Genomic DNA, 11322 nt, shown 5'->3' with positions numbered 1-11322 from the left:
TACAAGATATTATTTAACATTAAATTTTGTCTTTCGCTTTTTTAATCTTTTGACTGTTTACAAATGACTTTGACTGGGCTTGAAATGAAAAATAACAAAACAATTATTGGGCAAGTTTTGTATAAACCGTAAGACATTTGGTAGTAACACAGACACTCTTAGGTAACTATTGCCATTTGGTAGCAACACTCAACACGCTTGTGTCACTATTGCAATATGGCAGCAGCACACAACACTAGGTCACTATTATAATATGGTAGCAACACACAACATTTTAGGTCACTATTGCAATATGGCAGCAACACACAACACTTTAGGTCACTATTGCAATATGGCAGCATCACACAACACGCTTAGGTCACTATTGCAATATGGCAGCAGCACACAACACTTTAGGTCACTATTGCAATGTGGTAGCAACACACAACACTTTAGGTCACTATTGCAATATGGTAACAGCACACAACACTTTAGGTCACTATTGTAATATGGTAGCAACACACAACACTTTAGGTCACTATTGCAATATGGCAGCAGCACACAACACTTTAGGTCACTATTGTAATATTGTAGCAACACACAACACTTTAGGTCACTATTGCAATATGGCAGCAGCACACAACACGCTTAGGTCACTATTGTAATATGGCAGCAGCACACAGCACGTTTAGGCCACTATTGCAATATGGCAGCAGCACACAACACGCTTAGGTCACTATTGCAATATGGCAGCAGCACACAACACTTTAGGTCACTATTGTAATATGGTAGCAACACACAACACTTTAGGTCACTATTGCAATATGGTAGCAGCACACAACACTTTAGGTCACTATTGTAATATGGCAGCAACACACAACACGCTTAGGTCACTATTGCAGTATGGCAGCAGCACACAGCACGCTTAGGCCACTATTGTAATATGGTAGCAACACACAACACGCTTGTATCACTATTGTAATATGGCAGCAACACACAACACGCTTGTATCACTCTTGTAATATGGCAGCAGCACACAGCACGCTTAGGCCACTATTGTAATATGGTAGCAGCACACAGCACGCTTAGGCCACTATTGTAATATGGCAGCAACACACAACACGCTTAGGCCACTATTGTAATATGGTAGCAACACACAACACGATTGTATCACTATTGTAATATGGCAGCAACACACAACACGCTTAGGTCACTATTGTAATATGGCAGCAGCACACAGCACGCTTAGGACACTATTGTAATATGGTAGCAGCACACAGCACGCTTAGGCCACTAATGTAATATGGTAGCAACACACAACACGCTTAGGTCACTATTGTAATATGGCAGCAACACACAACACGCTTAGGTCACTATTGTAATATGGTAGCAGCACACAGCACGCTTAGGCCACTATTGTAATATGGTAGCAGCATACAACACGCTTTTGCCACTTTTGTAATATGGTAGCAACACACAACACGCTTGTATCACTATTGTAATATGGCAGCAACACACAACACGCTTAGGTCACTATTGTAATATGGCAGCAGCACACAGCACGCTTAGGTCACTTTTGCAATATGGTAGCAGCACGATACACGCTTAGGTCACTATTGTAATATGGTAGCAGCACACAACACGCTTAGGTCACTATTTTGATATGGCAACAGCACACAACACGTTTGTGTCACTATTGCAATATGGCAGCAACACGAATCACGCTTGTGGCATTATTGCAATATGGCAGCAACACGAAACACGCTTGTGTCACTATTTCAATATGGCAGCAACACAAAACACGCTTGTGTCACTATTGCAATATGGCATCAGCACGAAACACGCTTGTGTCACTATTGCAATATGGCAGCAGCACACAACACGCTAAGGTTACTATTGCAATATGGCAGCAGCACGAAACACGCTTGTGTCACTATTGCCATAAGGCAGCAACACACCACACGCTAAGGTTACTATTGCAATATGGCAGCAGCACGAAACACGCTTGTGTCACTATTGCAATATGGCAGCAACACACAACACGCTAAGGTTACTATTGCAATATGGCAGCAGCACGAAACACGCTTGTGTCACTATTGCAATATGGTAGCAACACGAAACACGCTTGTGTCACTATTGCAATATGGCAGCAACACGAAACACGCTTGTGTCACTATTGCAATATGGCAGCAACACGAAACACGCTTGTGTCACTATTGCAATATGTCAGCAACACGAAACACGCTTGTGTCACTATTGCAATATGGCAGCAACACGAAACACGCTTGCGTCACTATTGCAATATGGCGGCAGCACGAAACACGCTTGTGTCACTATTGCAATATGGCAGCAACACACAACACGCTAAGGTTACTATTGCAATATGGCAGCAACACGAAACACGCTTGTGTCACTATTGCAATATGGCAGCAACACAAAACACGCTAAGGTTACTATTGCAATATGGCAGCAGCACACAACACGCTTGTGTCACTATTGAAAAATGGTAGCAACACGAAAGATGCTTGTGTCACTATTGTAATATGTCAGCAACACGAAACACGCTTGTGTCACTATTGCAATATGGCAATAACACGAAACACGCTTGCGTCACTATTGCAATATGGCAGCAGCACAAAACACGCTTGTGTCACTATTGCAGGATGGCAGCAGCACACAACACGCTTAACTATTGTAATATGGCAGCAACACACAACACGCTTAGGTTACTATTGTAATATGGCAGCAACACACAACACGCATATGTCACTATTGCAATATTGTAGCAGCACACAACATGCTTAGGTTACTATTGTAATATGGCAGCAGCACACAACACGCTTGTGTCACTATTGAAAAAATGGCAGCAGCACACAACACGCTAAGGTTACTATTGCAATATGGCAGCAACACGAAACACGCTTGTGTCACTATTGCAATATGGCAGCAGCACACAACACGCTTAGGTTACTATTGCAAAATGGTAGCAACACGAAACACGCTTGTGTCACTATTGCAATACGGTAGCAACACGAAACACGCTTGTGTCACTATTGCAATATGGCAGCAACACGAAACACGCTTGTGTCACTATTGCAATATGGCAATAACACGAAACACGCTTGCGTCACTATTGCAATATGGCAGCAGCACAAAACACGCTTGTGTCACTATTGCAGGATGGCAGCAGCACACAACACGCTTAACTATTGTAATATGGCAGCAACACACAACACGCTTAGGTTACTATTGTAATATGGCAGCAACACACAACACGCATATGTCACTATTGCAATATTGTAGCAGCACACAACACGCTTAGGTCACTATTGCAATATTGTAGCAGCACACAACATGATTAGGTTACTATTGTAATATGGCAGCAGCACACAACACGCTTGTGTCACTATTGAAAAAATGGCAGCAGCACACAACACGCTAAGGTTACTATTGCAATATGGCAGCAACACGAAACACGCTTGTGTCACTATTGCAATATGGCAGCAGCACACAACACGCTTAGGTTACTATTGCAATATGGCAGCAACACGAAACACGCTTGTGTCACTATTGCAATATGATAGCAACACGAAACACGCTTGTGTCACTATTGCAATATGGCAGCAACACGAAACACGCTTGGGTCACTATTGCAATATGGCAGCAACACGAAACACGCTTGTGTCACTATTGCAAAATGGCAGCAACACGAAACACGCTTGGGTCACAATTGCAATATGTCAGCAACACGAAACACGCTTGAGTCACTATTGCAATATGGCAGCAACACGAAACACGCTTGTGTCACAATTGCAATATGATAGCAACACGAAACACGCTTGTGTCACTATTGCAATATGTCAGCAACACGAAACACGCTTGTGTCACAATTGCAATATGGCAGCAACACGAAACACGCTTGTGTCACTATTGCAATATGGCAGCAACACGAAACACGCTTGTGTCACTATTGCAATATGGCAGCAACACGAAACACGCTTGTGTCACTATTGCAATATGTCAGCAACACGAAACACGCTTGAGTCTCTATTGCAATATGGCAGCAACACGAAACACGCTTGTGTCACAATTGCAATATGATAGCAACACGAAACACGCTTGTGTCACTATTGCAATATGTCAGCAACACGAAACACGCTTAGGTTACTATTGCAATATGGCAGCAACACACAACACGCTTAGATATTTTAGCAATATGATATGAAATGGACTATGCGTCAAACGACATATTCAATAGTTACATTCACATAGGACAGTGTTTGTAGATGTGACGAGGCCAGCAGGAAATTTGTAAACTCCGAGCTTGTGTTATGATAAAATAGCAATATTTGGGTTTAACCAGTTTTTATTTCAGATAATTATACATCAAACATGAGCATTGAATCAGACAAATACCGAAAAACACGTAGTAATTTCAAAGATGATTAAGAGCAATAATCATATACATGTATATATAAATTAAATATGTCAGATTGATAAAATGTGTCAAGTTATCATCAACAACATTTATAAATAGAAAACTAATGTACTTCTACGTACATAAAAGAGATCATTTCGGATAATCGTACTAGATGGCAATGCATATTTATAATGATCAAGCAATGGTGTTCAAACTGTCACCACAATATGTTAACCAGCAGGGTTAGAAAGTTTAGAAAAAATCAAATGAATGAGTCAAGCTAAACAAATAAACAACATGTATAAATAAATACTGTTAAACAACTATTATTTGAAAGAGATCATTCGGATAAAAAGTGCACAAATAAAAATTAACGATAAAAGTCTGCTCTGATAAGATCCTACAATACATGCGCATGTAAACGCTAAACGGATAGAGGAAGCAGCATAGTCACAATGATAAAGCTGTTAGTTAACACAGAAACGTTTTGCTTTCTTCTGTTCTCCTCCTGTTGTGTTCGTAGCTAAAGATTCTTGCTCTGCTCGGCATAAAATATCTGCTAGTATGCCGGCCATTCCATGCATTCTGTGCTAAATACAAAACAAACGTAAGTCTTAGACACTTCAAAAATAAAACAACCGAATTGATGTCTGTTTTCGCATAATTGGTCATTATTATAAAGGTTTGGGTGTTAAAAAGGTTAATGTTATTGCTTGGAATCTTCTTAAAAAAGTAAACGACTGATTATTTTGCATTAACAACAAAAACTGTAGCTGCTACTGTTTATGCTACTTCTACTACTACTACTGCTACCACTACTACTACTACTACTACTACTACTACTGCTACTGCTACTGCTACTGCTGCTGCTGCTGCTGCTGCTGCTGCTGCTACTGCTACTACTACTACTACTACTACTACTACTACTGCTGTTGCAGCTGTTGCTGCTACTACTGCTGCTACTTCTGCTACTATAGATACTACTGCTTCTACTGCTGCTACTGCTGCCTCGACGGCTGCTACTACTACTACTACTACTACTACTACTACTACTACTACTTCTACTACTTCTACTTCTACTACTACTACTACTACTACTACTACTACTACTACTACTACTACTACTACTACTACTACTACTACTACTACTACTACTACTACTATAACTATTTCTACTACTACTACAACGACTGCTACTGCAACTGCTTCGGCTGCTTCAACTCATACTTCTACAACTGTAACTTCTGCTGTTGTTGCTGTTGCTGCTGCTGCCTGCTGCTTCTACTAGTACATTCTAATGTGTTTATAAAAGAATTACCAGTCGAGGGTTAATCCTGAATGTCTTGACAATAGATCTTTTCTCCTTTATAAGCGGAATGTCATTTATAATTGGCTTTTGTAATTTCTCTGCGTTTAAGAAATTATGGCCGCTTATGGAAATTATAACGATAAGCGCAAAGCACATGTACATTGTATTCATTTTGTAGGTGTTTTTTATAGTGCTGAAATATAGTTTTATCAACGACTTGAGTTCAATGAACAGAGTTTGCGTTTATATACCTACTGCAGACACCAGTTGATAAGAGTAACAACTATTTTTAATTGCTAGTTCGTCACTGATGAAAGTGGGATAGTCGCTGGCAATTAAGGTTGGGTTTTAGCTACTTGGTAACCAAATCTTACGCAATAAAGGGCAATTTAAAATAGAAGATAACGCATTTGACAATGAATCATTTGAAATAAAATTACTAGGGATGGAAACCGGATACCAAATCGGTATCCGGATATTCGTATCAAGTATTCGAATACTATCCGGATACTCGTATCAAAATGTTTTCATAATAAGTAAATTTCCTAGTATATGTCACCCACCTTCTGTTATTTGAGATAATTGTCCATTTAATTTATAATTCGTCATATGTGTAGTGGTTGTTCCTCAGCAGGAACTGTGGAGTGCTCCACCGGGGTGATAAGCGTGACGGTTCCCGAGCGGGAACTGTCGAGTGCACCGGTGCTAGGGTAAAACATCGGTGTTACTGAGTTGGACGGCGAGGCGAACAGACGTGCGCAACTGACTGTTAACTTTTGTATAATAAGATCTATTTAGGACTTCACGATATTAGGTGAGATACATTAATACATCCCACCGCTGCCACCAGTAAAGTAAACCTGGGAGGAAAAGCGCGCCCGGTGTGGGGCTCGAACCCACGACCGCCGGAACACTAGCACGGCGCTCTAACCAACTGAGCTAACCGGGCGGCTGGTTCTTACCCACACACACTACATATGGCAATTTCACTTTTTCATTCATTCTTTCTCAGTCTTAATCATTTATAATGTTATAATCAAATTTAAACAACTCATTTTAAGTCATAAAACTCATGATGAATACCACATAAACACCTCGCGAATTTGATAGTCACTTCGGTCGAGGTGGTTGCTTGGTTACTGCCACGTGCTTTCGAGTTTGTTATTTATCAGCAGGTTTCATGTTAAATAGCGCTTTGATTATTTGATAGTCGATTGTAATTTTATTTCATTACATTGTTTGATTTAATGGAATACCTACAATTTCTGCGGTGTTTTGTAATGAAGGATATAATTGCGGAAAAGATAAGAAGACAAATTCTTTATTTACATGCGTGTACTTTTTTATTTATCAATAAACTAAACATGTTTACATATCGTATGAAAAATAAAATACACTTGGCATATTTCCGTAGTCGTGATACAGGAATAACGATTAAAACAAGATGCAAAATGATGGAAATTTGATTGAAAAGTGAAAAGATAAACAAATTTGTTTTTGTATTTGTTGTTCAGATAGCAATAATTTCTTCATGCATATTCAACAAAAATACGATTGGTCATTAATAGCTTTGATTGCACGACCCTTAACTTGTGATTGGACGATCAATTCCTACGGATTAATGATCAATCCGTTTAATATCAACTAGTGCCAATAAGTGTCAATTAAGCACATCTGAGATCATAAAACAACACTTGTCATTGTAAACAAGATCATAGAACTTCACATGGTGCTGCACAAGGACACAATATCACGCCTTGTGCAAACACCCAATTAGCAGACGATTTGTGACACATACCCGCTTCGCGACAGACACTGTTGATCACCTGAAATATTTCATCTGAAAAGTTTTATAACAATTGCTAAGTCTCTGCTAAGCTATTTCATTGAAAATGAATTTCTTAACGAATATTCGAATACCCATTTTGGTATCCGAATACTTGCGTGATATCCGGATACTCGGATATTCGCTTCCATCCCTAAAAATTACTGATACATAAATAAGAACTACATAAGGTTATTAGCAAAATCATAGCCAATTAAGAATGACTTGCACACACAATCAGAACCAGTTATTATGAAATTTATCCTACTTTTCTGAGCGAATCATCAATCATTCGGTATGAACAGCGGGTTAGCCATTCTTCTAATGGTTTAACTCGCATGGCTTTCTACTTCGTTTGGATTGTTTTCTATATATGTTTTAGTTTTAAATGTATAAGAAAGGAAATAAAAATTTTTTTTCGGTTGTTTTACCTCTGTGGAAAGAAATGGTATGCTTTAGAATAGTTGTTAACCGCCGCTCTTGCCAAATAAGAAAATTGATAAACAATAATATCATATCGCAATAAAGTTCATGCAATACGTGTTTTTTTTCTAAAAGATATGTTACAAACTGGTTTATGAAGTAAGCTTAATATACGATATTCTACATAAGTATTTAAAGTTTAATGTCGTGCTCAACTGGAAATTGAAAAATAAATGTCATGTTGGCATTGGACATTAGACCTGCAATATATTGTATGTCATGTTGTTTTCCCGACGTACCATTTATTTGGATGGCATGTTCAATTAGGCATGAAATATTTGAAGTTTTTGTCATTGGCTCTAATCAGTTGGAAAAGATTCAGAGATTTGCAGAGGATGTTGCTGTTGTGAAGGAGTTGTTTGAGGAATAGCGGCGTTACACAGTTGAATATATTTCTTTAAATTTGGGATTTCAGAAGGAATTGTATATACTTTTCTGAATTAGAAATGGAGAACCCATTTCTAAATAAACAATGGTGTCATTAAACATTTATGATGTTTTTTATGTTGGTGATTATTAATTTCTGGGGACTTATAGTAAACCTCCGTGTTAGTAAACCTCCGTGTTAATACGCACTTTAAGGAAAAGTCGTGTGGCTTTTTAAACGTTCAATGTTACAGAATTTCAAATCGATGAAATTTTGTAGAACGATGCAATTCTGAAATTTTGACCAATGTTTGTATCATTCAAATTCCAGCAAATCTGAAGTATTTCACACGTGTAGAAGCAGCAAATAGCATGTTCTATAGGCTAAGAAATATTGCTTACATGAATATTTGTTTACATCTGTTGTGACCCATGGTGACCCATGTGAGAACGCCGTTGATGTCATTTGATTCCGTACCCTGGACAAGCAAAAAAAAGCACAATCCAAAATGCGGTAAAGTAAATCTTAATTAAAAACGTATTTCATTAACAACTTAGTAAAGGTTTATAAACATTGAAGAAAAACAATATTTCAAACACTCGACATGGTGAATTGACAAAACATGCCCTCATGTATTCCTATTGTTCAGTGTCTTATTTGAGCGATACTATAAATGGGCGTGCCTTTACAGAAACAAAAATGAGTGCAACCATTGTATACGTTAGGTCCTTATCAACGTTTAACGTTTGCTTAGCTGCGCTATGCTTGAACGTTTTAATTTCCATAAAGACCTCCAAACAAACATTAACCTATATTTACTATGGTAAAGTCCATGGTACAAATTTTGTTTCCTTCATAACACCAGATTTGCAGAAAAAGTATAAAGCACTCCTTCGTGGTAATCATTAAATTATGATAAAGGAAACGCTTAATTTTTTAGGCCTTATGATGATGATAATGATGTTGATGTTGATGATTATGATGATAGATTTCTCACCGTTTTTCCGGGTTTTTTTTCGGACGTTTCAGAATAAAAGGATTGTTAATATCTTCGTTGTATGTTTAACATAAGCCATTATGTATTTACGGCCTTTTCTTCTAAACTACAATTAAAGCAATAACTCAAATCCAGCTATCTATTGTATGACACATGAAACACACTAAAACATTTTACGCTGGAATGAACGCATTAGATTGATGATAGTGCTTGTCCCCCTCGCAAACAATACTTATTTACTATATGTAGTTTATGAACTGTAATCAGTTTATTAAGGGCGCTTTTTGTTGGTCATAAACTGTTTTTGTTTTTTATCTGTTTCACGAGCTGTGTATTTAATGTGAACATTTCAAATAAAGTGAAAACCAGTTTTATCGATTGTTTTACAAAAACCGAAACTGGTTTTTGAAACGATCGAAATTCGCTCTGGAGTCGGTTTTGTCGGTTAGTTCCATCCGAAAATTTGTATATATTTTTTCAATGAACAGCATGTCGAATTCACGATACATAGTAGTTCCAATCCATGCAATGTAACATATGATCAGATCAGCGTGAAACTTTATGTGTTGATGTTTTTGTTGATTAGTGTATGTTAATAAGGCCAGCTATGCTTTACTATGCACAATTGGATTGTTAGTTGAAGCAAACTCGTCTAGACACCACCGTTTCTTCTCCATTTTCCTTCATAGATATGAGTTGTTCAACTCTACACAATAGTGTTGCAAGAAAACCCCTTCCATGGATGTATATGTCCTGGATGTTTTGCTGAAATAAATCTCAAGAGTCACTTTGAAGCAACAACAACCATGTGAATTTATTTGGTATAACGGCACTTTTATATATAGCAAAAGTTACTACTAATTTGAAAGTCCCTAATCAGAAGAAATCATTTAAATAAAAGTCACTCAGTTCTTTAAGCGAAAGCCACTTACTGGTTCAATGAATTAGTGAAAGCCACATATTTAGATAAAATGACTGCTATAAATGTCCTTTATTAAGAAAGTCAGTTAAGGCCATTCATCCAACGTCATTTATTTAGCTAGTTTCTTTCTGAAGTCAAAAATGTACAGACTTATACGAACGTGACTGATTAAATTGAAAATATACATATATTAAAAATTTAGTAGCATGGTAATACGTTTTTACTTTACCATTTTAGCATTTGTTTGTAACTCTCCATTTGCTGTTCTGTTCTCCACTGTTGGTTTATTGTCCATGGTCGTGTTCGTTTTTAGTTTATTTACCATCGGTGTATTCGCCATCAGTGTGTTTTCCAGTGTTGTATTTGTTGCCAGGTTATTTTCCACCGGTGTATTCGCCGTGGCCAGATAGTTTGTAAACACAAACACTATACATGTATATGCATGTAGTTATAAACCATAATAGTTTATCCATTTTCAACACGTTCCTCTCCAATAATTATTTTTTAAGTAATGTGCAGTTTAACACGTTAATATAAATCACTTGACAGCATATTTATATAAAACACCTCCTTTCTGCGTGGGTTGTTCCAAGAAACGTTTTATAATGATTGTTATTTTTAATAGAAGCCGGTTTTCAAGCTCATAATTGTTCTCCGTAATAACATCAATATGTTAATCAAACAATATTGGGGTTGAACCGGTATTTATTTCAGATAATAATACATCAAACATGAGCATTGAATCAGACAAATAACGATATACATTAATTTACATTTTGTGTATTAATGTATGAATAAATACTGATAAACATTTTTTTAAATACTTCGAAGAGCAATGCTTGACAACAATATATATTTTACAGAAGTGGGAATTAACAAAAAAGCATTGCATGAGTATTTTAACTGTAATATTTTGTTCAATTTGAAACAACTGAATATGGATAAACATATATAAAAATATAGTAGAGGTCAGCCTCAAGAGTTTGATTTTTGACTTTGGCGGATAGAAGGGACACAACC

At 37.3% G+C, this 11322-nt stretch overlaps 1 non-coding gene across 1 annotated transcript; it reads right to left on the bottom strand.

The window, feature by feature from the left end:
* Positions 1-6583: 6583 nt before the first annotated feature.
* Trnat-agu (transfer RNA threonine (anticodon AGU)) lies at positions 6584-6657 on the bottom strand. Its single transcript has one exon. It is a non-coding gene; the product is annotated as a tRNA-Thr (tRNA).
* Positions 6658-11322: the final 4665 nt, after the last annotated feature.

The sequence above is a fragment of the Mya arenaria genome, chromosome 5 (assembly GCF_026914265.1).
Source record: "Mya arenaria isolate MELC-2E11 chromosome 5, ASM2691426v1".
Taxonomy (NCBI): Eukaryota; Metazoa; Mollusca; class Bivalvia; order Myida; family Myidae; genus Mya; species Mya arenaria.
Note: the sequence above shows the minus strand (reverse complement) of the source record. Positions and strands in the feature narration are given on the sequence as shown.